We start from the raw sequence: 14178 nt of genomic DNA, 5'->3' as shown, positions 1-14178 counted from the left end.
TTGTTTCCTGTTGAATGTGGTCTAGACTTACTTTTGAAAAATGAAGTATGGAAGAAGTGATGGGATGTCATTTCTAAGCACAGGTTCCAAAAAGACTGTGGCTGCTGTGGAGGGTGTTTCTTGGAGCTCTCTCTCTCATCACCAGCTGCCATGTTGTGAGGTCACTCAGGCAGCCTACAGAGAATTCTATGTGGTGAGAAACCAGGGCCTACCATTGTTCATGTGCCTGAGCTTAGAAGAAGAGTATTATTCAGCTGCACACTAGCCTGGAGATGCCTGCAGTCCTGCCTAACAGCTGAACTAAAACCTCATGAGGAACTCAGAGCCAGCTAAGCGTGGCCATATAGCTCTTACACAAACACGATGAGGTTATAAAAGTTTGCTGTTTTAAACCTCTAAATTTGGTGGTAATTTTTTCTACATGCAATAGATAACTGTTATGGTAGAGTTGAACAGAGCAGAAACTAAAACTCAGGAGTATCATTATTATTTTCTTTTCCATTCCAAAAGTATTGCTTTGGGGAAATAGCTTTCAGCTAAAGGTCAAAATAAATCTTGGCATTCCTTTTAAAGATTTTCTTCTATTTGCTTCCCAGAAGAGCATTTAAATATTTCCATAAACTTTAAGGACACACTAAGTTTCATGTATGTTTTAAACAACAAAATCCCTGTGAAAACTGCATCACTTTTTATTTCTTCTAATCACTTGGGAAAATGGAAGAGAAATTGTTTGCCAGTTAAGTTTCCCTCATAGTAACACTCCACAGCTAATCAGTGTTCTCACTCTGTAGTTACAGAGAGATTGTTAGCATGGGGTTCCGCTTTATGATGCTGCAGGGCAACTGTTATTCACCCCTGGTTTAACACCATGTAGAGGTGGTGATAGGAATCTAATGAACAAAACATCAAGCCTGGTAGTAATTTCAGGAGAAATCATGCGTGGTTGTTTGAATAGGGTTGAGTAAGAATTGACATTTTATGTTATTGACTATTATATAGGTGCTTTACCCTCTCATCTTTTGAACATTTATGCCACTGTGATTCCTTCTGTTTTAGAAAGCAATAGAGCATATCTTAACCAGAGCCCTATCTTTGTGCCAGATTTTCCTGCAGCTGTTCCAGCTATAATTCTTTTACTAAGCAACAATCTTAAAAAAAAAGACTCTGAGAATCTTTGTTACTGTTAAACTGTTTTATTATTATTATTATTATTGTTTTCCTATAAAAATCAGACACCCTAACTTAGAATTCATGGACACATAGAGGGCTTTTTTTCCTACTAAACTTATATGTCTGTTTTTTCCCCCTTAATTGAAACAAAGTAGAAACTGTTATATACTTTATGGAGTTGTGATAAATGCATACAGTCATTCTCCGCTTTTATGAAAGGTGAGCACAGACCTGTCAACAAGATAGAAATAATGCCATTATAAGCACATACAATCTCAGGGTAATTTATCATATCTTTCCTATTAAAAAGTCTATAATATATACCTGAACTTCAAAGGTAATCTAAGTATAGAGATTATGGAACTCAAAACACAAAATTTAAATTTTAAATGTTTTGGCCTGGTTATCCGTTTCTATGTTTATAGGAAGAGAAACTATCACGTGTTTAGAAAACAAAGTAATTTATCACACCTTTGCCTGTCTAATACAAATGGTAATATCCTTATTACTTTCATATATCCTTTCTTAAAAAACATATTTATAGAAATATAGATGTATTCTGTTTTATCAAGCTAAAGAGGATATTTCTATTTTAGGGATTTAAAATGGTGTATCATTGGCATAATATAATTGCCTGAAGAGTAATACTTCATCACCAACTGAAATTAAACTTTACAATCTTTAAAACTGTGTGATTCATCATCCTTGGTTTAAAATCTATAGCCGAGGTAACTATTGTTTATTATTTTCCTCCCTAATTGAGCACTCCTGTTGAATGCTAAAATAGACTTTTTAAAAATGAGCAGTAATATTCTGGAGAGAATTTAACCACAAATCACATATAATCAAATGAAATTTTTCAAATACTTGAGAGCAAAATTATTCCAATTCTTTAGGATTTTGTATACATCTGAAGCCTAACTTCTATAATTATGTTTAAACCTTAGTTGCCCCATGGCAAGGACACTAAGACACTTCATTTAGCTGATAGGTCTCTGAGAGACCAATTGAAGCTATTCCTCTCAAATGATATAAAAGAATTCAATCCATGTGCCTCACTGAGTTATATCTTGGCTTAATCAAGAGGACTGGAAAATGAGCCTGGTGACATATCATCTGGGATATAATTGTTGAGGAAATAGACTCGTGGGTGAAGATGAAAGAGGCACTGATAGAATACTCTAATTCCTTTGGTCTCCCATTTAAATATATTTCTCATTGTGACCTATTTCTATCAATAGCTGGAAAGAAGTAAATATTCCCAGATTGCTCTTTACAGTAACATTAAATTTAGAATATTGCTTAATAAATCTGTCCCCAAATTTCACTAGCGTTTTGACTACAGAAATAAACATTTTATTTAAATTATAAACACTTTCAGAGTTTCCACTTTCTAAACCATGTGAAGTCTGAAGTTTGTTCTATTAAGTTTCCCTTCTTAAAAAATGTCAGCATGTTATTAAACAATGCTCATGTGCTCCACAAAACTGTCCTGGTAATTGCACTCATTCACCTGTTTGGGACCTGCTATGCTTCTGCCGCAGAACTCACCAAGCCTTTGAAACCCATTGTCTTTCTTCCCTGTGGGTGTTTTCTCCAAGCCCTAGGCAGATTCTTCCCTCAACTCACCTGACTACATTCAATCTGGTCTTGGCTATGTATGTGACCATAAGATAAAGGAAATGCATGGAAATAAGAGAGAAACAATGACAGCATGGTACACACTGGTCTTACATGTAATTACTTGTTCCAGGCTGTTCCCGTTTGCAACCTCAGATTTTAGTCCAAGTCCCAGAAAGGTAAGTAAGCCTCCTTCTACTCAATATAATGTAGTCGTTCAGGAAGAAAATGATGGTGGCTGAAATGCAAGTAATTTCTGTAATGGGTAACTGGAATGACTTGGAATGTGTTTAGGAATAAGATGACTGGATTTATTGATGGATTGGATATGGAGGTAGTGAGAGATGATCAAGTTAGGGGAAAATTTTATGATGAAATGGTTGTGGGAAATAAGCAAGAAAAGTCTTTCTCATGGTTTTGAAAATGTGGAAGTCCTCTTTCTCTCATAGCGAATGAAATACATTGCTATTCCAGTTTTTACCTAATATTGCACAGGCTCATTAAGGGCTGAGAGGAAATCAGCATTCATTACCCATCGCTTCATAGTAATTTGGTTTCCTTAAAAGCTAAAATGGCCACATCATAATAATTCTTGTTTAAATAGACAGCTTATAATTTACTTCCTTAGATTAACAAAGTTGCCTAAGTACAGAAATTCTAACATAAAAAGTCGATAGCTTGATGCTTATTTAAATGGATTATATAAAGCACAATATATGAAACATAGTGCCTAAGCCACAAACACCCGAATCTGTCTACATTTTGTGAAACAGCCAGACAGATTTTCATTGTATTTAGAGGGTAGTTAAATAAAATCTCTTTGGGGGCCCTCAGGGTCTCCTTCAAAAAAGAGGCAGACATTCTTTAGCAAAGTTATAACTGTGATACGGGAGAGACCTATATGACTAAGTCCTCATCTTCTCTGTGATCATTTCCTCAGAGACCTTCCTGACCATGATTTCTGAAACAACACCTCTCATTCTAGTCTCTCAGCCCACTTGACTTTTCTTCACACTTATCTGACCATGTTAGGTATTTAATTCTTTACTTCTTATTGTTTGCCTCTTCTTCCCCAGATGCAGAATGAAGGATGTGTTTTTCTCTGTTTTGTTTATTACTGTAACTCCTGCATATAGACTAACACGTTACACACAGAAAGCCAGCACTTATGATCATTTGTGGAAGGTGTATATGGATAACAAAATGTGCCATGTATGCCGCTGGCCATGGTAATCACCTGAAATCTGCCATTTAGCTTCTATTTCAGCCCTAGCCTTTTGAAGACAAAATAGGGAAATGTCAACTTCCTTGTCATTTCTGACATTCCTGAGCTGGTGTGTGATCAATGATCATGTTAGCACACAGGCTACCATCATATCTCATCAGTAAAATGTCAGTAATAAAAACAAGGCCTGAATACAAAATATTCACCTTTTTAAAGTAAGAATTATAGATGTGCCCTGCAGTAAAAAATTCACTTTATGTGCTTTATGTTTTGAAATTCTATTAGTCTGTTAAAGTAATAACAAGTATTTTGAATAAAATAATATAATATTTAATTATAGTTCTGTTCATAATTAACTGTAATAAAATATCTATTAAAAACTTTAGAATATTTTAAGAATTAGAATAATAGATTGCCAGTTATTATAAATAATTAAAAGATAATGTCTGCTAAATTTATTCTGAACATATTTTTATATGAAAAATTGTTTATAAAAATTAAGCAAAATATGAATAGTTATAGTGCTTATGTATTATATTCTAATTCCTAACATTTTTAAAATAACTTTAAAATTATAATGATCTTAAGTAGACAAGGGAGTGTTTCAAGGAAAGTCCTACTAAAAATTCTTCACCTATTTGAGGAAGAAATAAAATTAAAACAATAACTGGATCCAAAGTTTTTTGAAGAGAAAGATCTTAAAAATCGCCTAATATGTACAGTAAATCATTTTCCATGCAGTCTAAAGAAGAACATGGAAAGTATAAAAAAAAGAAGTGTTAAAGTATACGGGATGCCAACAACATATTTTGTTTTTGCAAATCAAACTTCATAACAACAGATTTCTCAAAAAGACATTAAGTGTAAAATATTTTTTTTTTAAAACAAGAGTAAACTTGTTCTAAAACAATTCCTTACAGTTTTAAGTATATGGAAGATAAAGACTAAATCAAGTTTGTTGAAAATGAGTGCTGAAACACCAAATGTTTTTAGTAGTTGAAGACAAAGTGCTTTTGAGAGCTCACAAAGGCATAACTGCGAGAAGCACCTGGTTTTATAAAACGGAAACAAAAAAGAAAACAAACAATGAACAAGAAAACATGCTACTGAAAAAACTTTCACTTGAATTATGTTCTTTTATAAAAAATTAGAGATAAATATTACTAAATCATGAGCCAATTGCAAATCAGCTTCTATTTGGATGTGCAAGTATAAAAGCCATACTAGAGAGTAGACAGCAGAGTCAGAACCTGGCAGCATAAGTAACTTAATTTTTCATGACATATTGTCAAGATTTTTGTAATTTGACTAACATTTTAAATATTAAAAGTAGAATTAAAATTTTTGACAAAATGTTATGTATTCTTTATCTTAGGTTTTAGAAAATGGGTATATTAAACAATATATTGATTTTGACATGCAAACATTCATCTTTCAGCAAAATGTCTATTGGGTAAACCACTGTTTTGTGAAGATGTCTTAGATACTTAACACAAAGAGTAGTTTTGTGTTTGTGCCCTTAGATCCTTAGCACAAGGGGGATGCTCTGAATTTAATGTACTGAACTTTGATAATGTGCTCTCCCATCAGGAGAACTCTATTTAGTTTGCTTCACGGTCAATAGCAGCACGTGGGATTTATTTATTTAACAATGCTTCAAGATTCTTTATTGCAACAAAAGAAGGCCAGCTTTAATACAACACTGACTGCCCTTTTTGAAGCTCAATTTGACCCACAGTTTGCCACAATAGGAAAATCCTTGATACCTGGTAGTTTCCGATAAATGTATTATAAAATGGTCTTTGCAAATGGCACTGTTTCTTTGGAAAGGGCACAGGTTTCCAAAATGCAGTTCTTAATTTGTCTTGTCTTCATATACACTGTGATACAAGATAAAAGGTGGTAAGCATAAAATACTTAAGAAAATCTGTGTAAGAAAGCTTCTAAATTAATATTTTATGAAGTAAATAAAGTTTGCTTCATTTTCTCTTACTCACACTTCAACTTAACCAGTGATGACAGTCTTAATCAACAACTTAATAATTCTTTATGTATCCTTTCCTTCCAGCAAAATGAAAAGAGGACATGTTATGTAAAATTAGAATTCTTGTTTGAAAGCACTTAGTGAGGTAATAACATTTTTGTTGGCTTTGGCTTAATAAGAAATAGATGATATTGATATATCCAGTATTTTTTACATATATATATAATATACATAGGAATACATTAGAAAAAATCTAGAAACTAAGTATAATATATTCTGTAAATTCCATGTAATTATATTTTAAAAAATCTACAAATTATGTAAGAAAATAAAACATTTTTATGTGAAGGTTTTATAGAACTAATAAAATTTTGAAATATAAAAATATCTGTATACATTGCATAAAAAAGAAAGCTTATAGTATTTTCTGTCTTTTAACATATTTATACCCTTTCATTTTTATATGTTTATGGGAAAGAAAATTAAACATCTAAATAAAAGAGTTTTTAGTTTTGCTCCTTATTACACATCAAAATCGTGGAAAGCTAAACATACTTTTGAAAATTACTTATATTTTCTACAGAATGTGTCTCAGTCATTATTATCACCTAGAAATATGAAACCAGTATTCTTTTAATGCAAAGAATGTTATAATTTTTCTCTGAAAGCTGTTGCAGGCTGGATTTGACTAGAAAAGCAAAACCACTACAACTATTATGGAAATAAGGAGTTTTGTGTAGAATTAGGCTTTCCACCAGCGTGAGGGAGCTGAAATTCTAAAGAACCAGGAAGACTTCAGCCAGAATCAGACGCTGTAACAGCATGCTTAGTCCAATAGCAGGACATCATGCAGTGGAGGAAGGAAATGATACAGCTTGGGGAAGGCTGCAAACCCCATGGCCAGAAGTCCCTGGCAGCATGCCACATCCCTCTGCCCTGACACTGAACATCCTGGCATCTGTTTCACTTCCATCTTGCAAATCTCTCATGGGCCCCTTTTATCAGCAAATTACCATTAGTAGTACAAGGGAGGAATTCTAAGAAAAGCAGTTAGATTTTGAAAAGTCTATCAATGGTGCCAAGTCGACCACAACCAACCAAGTCATTTGACACTATATCAAAGCTTGAAGTGAAAACTTTTAATTTCCAACATTATCTAATCTTTTCGCAGAACATGAAGGGGTGGACATTTTGGCCTGCAGGACAGGCAAATATTGGACCTTAATCCTTTCAATTTAAAGCTTTTTATAGCTTTTTATCCCTCCTTCAAAATAAAAACTTCCTGTGATGCATATTCTTGAAGTATGAGTTGGCTATAACGTATTCAATTAGGAAACTTAGAGGAAGTTTCAATTTAGGAAATGAAAAATATGAATGGAAGAGCATGGGCCCATTGAATAAAGAGCAGGGAGGAACTGAGACAAAGATCCTTGAAAACCGATTTCATCTGCTTTACAATAATGTTTGAAACGAGTCCCAGGGGTTCTTTCAAATGTTCTTTCAGAAGAGTATTTCTATTCTTTTAAAATATAAACTATGTACTTCAAAAATAACCATATAGTGGCATTACTGTTCTGCCTTATCATATGTATATGATATATATCTATATCATACATATGAGGTAGAGATGTGATATATATCTAGATATGATATAGATTTATGATATATATCAATATCTAGATATGATATAGTTATATATACACAAGTGTATCCTGATTTAAAAAATGATACTTCAAACAGTGGTATTAATTTACCAACAGCGCAGCACATTTGGTTTTTTGTTTTTGTTTTTGTTTTGCTTTGTTTTTTTGAGATGGAGTTTCACTCTTGTTGCCCAGGCTGGAGTGCAATGGTGCGATCTCAGCTCAACGCAACCTCTGCCTCCCAGGTTCAAGCGATTCTCCTGCCTCAGCCTCCTGAGTAGCTGGGATTACAGGTATGCGCCACCACGCCCGGCTAATTTATTTTTAGTAGAGACAGGGTTTCTCCATGTTCGTCAGACTAGTCTCGAACTCCCAACCTCAGGTGATCTACTCGCCTTGGTCTCCCAAAGTGCTGGGATTACAGGCATGAGCCACCGCGCCCAGCCAGCACATTTGGTTTTTAAGGAACAGTGATGGTCATGATCCTGTAGAGGAAGAATATCAGCTTTTAAACTTCCTCTAGCATAAACTTAAACCTAATAATCTACTTACGAGACTATAATAGTGTAGTGTTTTCAAATTAGGTGGAAGGTCTGTGGAAACTTTCAGTAATGCATCTCACTGATACTAAAATTATATTACCTATTATGAAATAACCATACATAGAAGAGCTATCGAGGACACAGTTAATGGAACTGTATTTCTAAATGTTGCACATATGTAGAACATTCACCCCCTTGGAACCCTGGACAACACATATATCTAAAAACACTTCTTCTAGTTAGAAGGAGAAGAAGAAAAAAGAAAACATATGAAATAGGATCTGTTCCATATATATAATTAGTGCATTTACATAATTGAGTCATCCAGTCCCAAAATTTCATTTCTCCTTAAAACTCATTTCCAGAGGAAAAAAAAAAGCCTCAAGGGAAATAAACATAAATAGGACTTCTTCCTGGGACTTTTTCCTTTTACTAAAGAGAGAGTATTTGTTTCTGTAATTGCTTTACTAGATCCAGAAAATGTTTCTTGTCTTGGTGAGTAATTTGAGTACAGTTAAAACTTAGAGATATTTAAAAATCCATTAATTAGATCTGGGCTTTTATATTCTTAGTCCTTAGATTAAAAAAAAAATCTATCAAGTTCTAATTTTTTTCTTGGGTTGCTCCTTAGTGCTTAACAAGACTTGTGATATGGTTTTTCAAACAGTTCAGGGACAGAAAACAGCATAAGATGTAGAAGTCTGAGGCTCATTTTCACCGTATGGTGGAAAGCACACAGAACTAAAGTTAAAAAGCAGAAGTTCTCTTATGCTGATTTTGTTCCTTACTAAATGTATGGCTGTGAGCATTTCATTCAACTGCTTTAGGCCTTAGGTTGTTCACTTGTTAATTTATAAGGACAGCCAGTGACCCCTTTTAGTACAAGATTTTATGAGTCTGTTGCTTTGTGTTATTTGCAGAATCAACACTATTTGTGTGAAAAATAGTTTTGTGAAGACTGTGCTCCTAGGTAGAGAAGAAGATAAGTCTGATGCAGCCCTATCTGTTGGGATTTTGATTAATAAAAGAGAAAATCTCCTAGATGTATTTAGGCGACAGATTCCTACTGATTTACAAGGAGGCTTAGGATATCTCCCTTGGGAACCCTTTACTCCAACCCCCTCCCCAGAAAAGCCCTTTAGTACCTGACACCTAACAGAAAGTCAAGTTCATTAATCAGTTCAGCCTTCAGTGATGCACCTACTCACACTTGGAGAGGTACTACAAAGAAGGAGGAGTAGTGCTTAAGAATATGGGCTCTGGAGCCTGCCTTTCCAGGTTTGTAATCCCAGTTCTACCACTTACTAATGGAGGCATCGCACCATGGAAAACTTACCTAACTTCTGTTTCCTCATCTGTATGTTAAGGGACAATTCTTCATGGCACCCTCACACGTCTAGTGACAGATTTTGTCTTGGTAACTTTTCAAGGATATTTAGAAAGCAAACAGTCTTGCAAAATAGCGACAGGGTCTCCCTGTGGGTCATAAGGCAGATTTGTTTCCTGATTAGAACAATATAGATTAATGACTCCCTCCCTCCCTCCCAAACCTTTGGGCAGGTTTGATTGCAGTCACAAAAGTCATTGTGGTTTTTGCCATTACTTTTGATGTAACTTTTGCACCAATCTAGTAAGACAGGTTTTATGGAGCTTGGTGCTACTTATTTTTGATCCAAACCCCCTCTGTACAGTGTTTGCCTGGCCCCTGCCTAACCATCTCCCTCATGGGACTTGGGTTGGGGAGAGGAAGTGAAACTGAGGTGAACATGAAGTTCTTGCAGCTGCCGTACCATTAGTAATGAAGTCTTCTGTCTCTGACCCTTCACGTTTGTGTTTTCTGTCAGCATCTATGAAACTGGGCAGGCTAACTAGAAAGCAAGGTAAAATCTCCAATGCTTCATAGTTCCTGACACTGCAAAAGAAAATAAAACAACAATACCTTTCTCATCAAATTGTTACAAAGATTATATTACTAACATTTCTAAAAAACTCATAAAGGTCGCTTGTATATCATATAAATATTTGCTATATAAAACAAAAAATAAAGAATATAATTTCATTTCTCAAATGTATCTTCTCTCACAAGACTATGAATTTTCACATGTATATATTCTTATGTTCAAAAGAACTTCAGGAATACACATAGATGGCAAATGTAGTTGGCACAACATCTATATTTTTATTATTCCCATATTAAAGACTCTGTGAAATTCAAAGACTTAAATGTGAAACTCGGCTCCACTATTGACTAGTTTTGTGGACATTAAGCCTCTGTAATGAGTACTTATCTCAGGTCCAAAAGCAAGTATAAGTTTACTTTTTTATAATTAAATTTAATTTCTTTTATGATAAATATTCCATGGGATGTTAAAAACCAAACTCTGTTAATGCAGGGTTTTTTGTTTGTTTTTTTCTTGAGACAGAGTCTTGCTCTGTCACCCACACTGCAGGGTAGTGGTCTGATCACAACTCACTGTAGTCTGGAACTCCTGGGTTCAAAGGATCCTCCCATCTCTGCCCCCCTAGCAGCAGGGACTATAGACACATGCGACTATGCCCAGCTAATTTTTTTTTTCTTTTGTAGAGATAGGTTGCTCTATATTGTCCAGGCTGGTCTTGTACTCCTGGCCTCAAGCAATCAATTCTCCTACCTTTGCCTCCCAATGTGCTGGGATTACAGGTATAAGTCACTGTGCCTGGCAATGCAGGTTTTTCATGGTTATTTCTGAGCACTGAAGATCTATGTGGTATCAAGGTAAGAGGCTTGGGGGAGAGAGGATCTTCAGCTGTCATATCATATCAACTGCATACGCAGACAGACTGAAATTTATGTCATCCAGGAGTGAATCCAGGTTTTGTAACTACTGATTACTGCACATTCAGTGGAGGGTTTAATTAAAATAAGACAGAATTATGAACATAAAATTAGATATAAAGGAAAATATATATTTAGAATGCAGAAATATACCATTACAGTTTACAACTGTCAAAAAGCTGATCAACATCAGCTTGAATACCATAAATTCCAGAGAAATAACAACTCATTCTGTGAAACTTCTTGTTATTTACAATTTTGACTCAGTTTTAATGGAACCCATTATCTTTTTAAAGCAAGTATTTTTAAAATATAATTATTGCAGAGGAAATAGGTAACTTGTGTTTCCCTCTTGAATTTTAATATTTTTTATTGATAATTGTGATCACAAAATATGATTTCACATGAAGAAAAATTCACCGTTCATTATAGTTCTAAAGGTTTGTCACCTACAGATAAAGGGGTTCTGGTAAATTCTGTATGATGATTCTTATAGATCTATCTTTATGTTTGACATTAATAAGTATATATACTGCACCATCAAGTACAACTAGAAGAGAAAATCTGACAGAGATGATATCTCATGGAATATCTTATGGTTCTGCACATTTCAAATCTTATTTCCACTACCCATATACTTCCATTGCTAGGTAATCTCTGGCACTATACACTCAGGTTATTATACCAGCTAAGAAAGTGAAGTGGGTAGTAAAATTATTCCTGAAAGTCCTTCACTCACAGGAGGCTAGCAAGAATATAGTATACTTAAGAATCACCTAAATATATGCCAGTGAATTCTAACTATTGCCAATTTCACTCCCTTTGCCAGGTCTCTAAAATGCCTGCAACCACTCTAATACCACCCTACTCAAGTGGAGGTGTGGTAGAGAGGAAGTCAGTGTGGAAAAAGACAGTGTTCTTAACAGATTGCAGCTAAAATATTTCTGTGAATTTGTAAAAAGTAGATGACAGGTCTAGCTTCTGGAAATATTTGGATATCATATAGAAAATTAAAGCTTCTTCCAAAGACAATTATGCTTTTCAGACATATTATTTTTTTTAAAAAAAGTAACTGTTCGAAGACACTGTAGGGTGACCCAAACCAGGCAGAAACCAAAAGATATATGATGCTTGAAAGAAGAAAAAGACTGGGTGAAGTGGTGGACCAGCCTCCTTAGGAGGCTGAGGTGGGAAGATTGCTTGAGGCCAGACGTTTGAGGTCAGTCTGGGCAACATAGTGAGACCCTTTTCCTCTCCAAGAAAAAAAAAAGAATGAAACAGGAAAGAAAGAAAGAAGAAAAAGAAAAGAAAGAAAGAAAGAAAGAAAGGGAGGGAGGGAGAGAGAGAGAGAAAGAAAGAGAGAAAGAAAGAAAGAAAGAGAAAGAAAGAAAGAAAGAGAGATTGTATGAAACCTAGATCTACCCACCTTTTTTCCTTCCAGACAGTGCCCATAAAATAGCGCTCAAGCAAATCGTGGAGTCATAATGGAATAAGAAGCCGGAGGCCAGAGTTCAAGGTCAACAGCAACTAGAAATTGAGAAAAAAAAAATTAGAGAAGAGGGAGTTACAAATGAGGGAGTCAAAAATCTGCACACAAACTCTTCTCAGACTCTTGGCTGTTTTTTTAACTGTCCATACATGGAGCTAGGCTTTCAAGCTTCTCAGAAAAAGCAAGAGCTTGAAGGCTGACAGAGCCAAGTAGAAATATCGGCAGGCACTGACTACTAAGGAGACAAAATGTAGAGTTTCATTCCTGCCAAGTAAAAGTCTTTTTGAAGAAATTATCAAGGTGATACTAAAATTTATATGGAAACGCATACATATAGCATAGTCAAAACAATCTAGAAAAAACAAGAACCAATAGGAAAGGTATCTGCCTCTGAGTGTAGGAGGTACTAGATGAGGTCACCATGGAACTAACTGGGGTGATGGGCATGATCTATAGCTTCATAGGATTGGATTGGCGATTATCGGAAGATACACATTTGCCAAGATTCACTGAACTTGATGTGCACTTTAAACACGTGCATTATATTTTTGCCACATATTCTTCAGTTATAGGATATTGGAAAATAATGGGCTAATTTCAACACATCTCATGTGCTTGGAGGAATTTAGACAAGTTAGGAGCCCTGAAACTAGCTTCAATAGCATCATGAAAACCCTGTCTGGCCAGGCATGGTGGCTCATGCCCATAATCTCAGCACTTTGGGAGGCTGATGCGGGTGGATCATTTGAGGTCAGGAGTTCAAGATCAGCCTGGCCAACGTGGTGAAACCCCATTTCTACTAAAAATACAAAAATTAGCCAAGTATGGTGGCTTGTGCTTGCAATCCCAGCTACTAGGGAGGCTGAGGCAGGAGAATTGCTTGAGCCTGGGAGGCGGAGGTTGTGATGAGCTGAGATCGCGCCACTGCACTCCAGTAGGGGCTACAGAGTGAGACCCTGTCTCAAAACAAACAAAACAAAACAACAAAAAGAAACTCTGTCTTTGGAGTTGTTCTATTGTGTTTTCTGATTTCTGTACATTCAGGTCACTGCTGCGGGAATCTCAGATTGGTTCTGCCCCTCCCACACCTCTTATTTGTTCTGCCATTCCCACCTTTGCCTCTCCCCACCTTAGAGGTACTATGAAGTTTTGGTAAATCCTGTTCTCTCCCGGAGCTCAGAAACTTAGCAGAATTGTGGCATGTTATACCAGCTCTACATTTTCCTTTGGATCAGCAAAAATCATACTGTTTTTTACTTGAAATGCTAGAGCAAATGGATGATGTCAACAAGTTAAATTTTGGCCATCTGCCTAGAAGTACCAAATTAACATTTTTTCTCCTCCGCTTGATAGCATGCTTAGGGAACTCTGGGCTCTTGCAATTTCTCCAGGGTCTAACCACATTACAAGTGCACAAGTTCACCACTGGATCTCCAAGTATGCTGAGTTTTTTCATCTTTAACCCTTAATTATGTTCATTTAAAAGGCTTGATTATAGAGGAGAAGACTCCCTCTAGTCTCCAATGTCATTTGTTGTGAGGCTGGTTAGAAAGGTTTGAAACCTTACTCTATTTCTTAATATCCAAGTGACCTGAGAGAGATATGGATTTCAGGTCTTTGTAAGATTTTTATAAAATGTCACAGGGAAGATATCTATAGAATATGTATAATTACAGCATATAGCTCCCAG

At 35.5% G+C, this 14178-nt stretch overlaps 1 long non-coding RNA gene across 6 annotated transcripts in view; it reads left to right on the top strand.

The window, feature by feature from the left end:
* The first annotated feature begins 842 nt into the window (after positions 1-842).
* LOC129049578 (uncharacterized) overlaps positions 843-14178 on the top strand; it is a 41153-nt gene continuing 27817 nt past the window's right edge. For 2 of the 6 annotated variants that reach the window (XR_008512789.2, XR_008512787.2), the window contains exons 1-6: positions 843-961; positions 1326-1389; positions 1767-1898; positions 2772-2969; positions 6084-6144; positions 7838-7935. This is a non-coding gene — a long non-coding RNA (uncharacterized LOC129049578). Of the gene's footprint in view, positions 962-1322; positions 1390-1766; positions 1899-2771; positions 2970-6083; positions 6145-7837; positions 7936-9104; positions 9480-14178 lie in introns of those variants that run through there. The other 4 variants (XR_008512788.2, XR_008512791.2, XR_010136806.1 and 1 more) reach the window with 4 other exon arrangements.

The sequence above is a fragment of the Pongo abelii genome, chromosome 14 (genome assembly GCF_028885655.2).
Source record: "Pongo abelii isolate AG06213 chromosome 14, NHGRI_mPonAbe1-v2.0_pri, whole genome shotgun sequence".
NCBI classification, from domain to species: Eukaryota; Metazoa; Chordata; class Mammalia; order Primates; family Hominidae; genus Pongo; species Pongo abelii.
The sequence above is the reverse complement of the archived record's forward strand: the minus strand, read 5'-3'. Positions and strand labels throughout refer to the sequence as shown.